We start from the raw sequence: 595 nt of genomic DNA, 5'->3' as shown, positions 1-595 counted from the left end.
AAGATGAGGAGCCTATATTGTAGATATCCAACTATGTACGATAAAACGTGCTTATATTAAGGGGGGAATAGTAAAAAAAAGCGTCACCGGAGCACTGAAGACTTTTTTTCTCTTCTCTTTCTATTTTAATATAACTTTACCCGAAAAACGACCTGTTGTATTAATGATAAACTGTAATTTCATGAAACGGTTTAGCTTTTGATTATGTATGGTCTAATCGATCTTCTGTCCTTATAATATTATCCATCCTAAATCACTTCTTATTTAGACAAAATTGCTTATGTTTTCTTACAGTATTTCTCACAAAAAAAAGAAAAAATTACACATTATTTTTTATATATATACAATCTATTTCTGAACGAAGCTAGTGACAGAAGAAACCACCATAAGAGCGATGAATGATTAACAAGATATTTTTTTGCAATACTCTGCAAAGGTTAACACAGACGCACAAAAAGCTTTAACGGGGCGGACGGAAGTGAAGAATGTTGCTTTGCTTTGATTCTAATTCTAGTGATGATATCAGGAGTTTACACAACTACGTAAACACGCGTACGTACGTATGGATTACATATGCGATCTCTTTCTCTTTTTA

Source organism: Penaeus monodon, chromosome 29 (genome assembly GCF_015228065.2).
Source record: "Penaeus monodon isolate SGIC_2016 chromosome 29, NSTDA_Pmon_1, whole genome shotgun sequence".
Classification (NCBI taxonomy): Eukaryota; Metazoa; Arthropoda; class Malacostraca; order Decapoda; family Penaeidae; genus Penaeus; species Penaeus monodon.
This window is presented reverse-complemented; position numbering follows the sequence as displayed.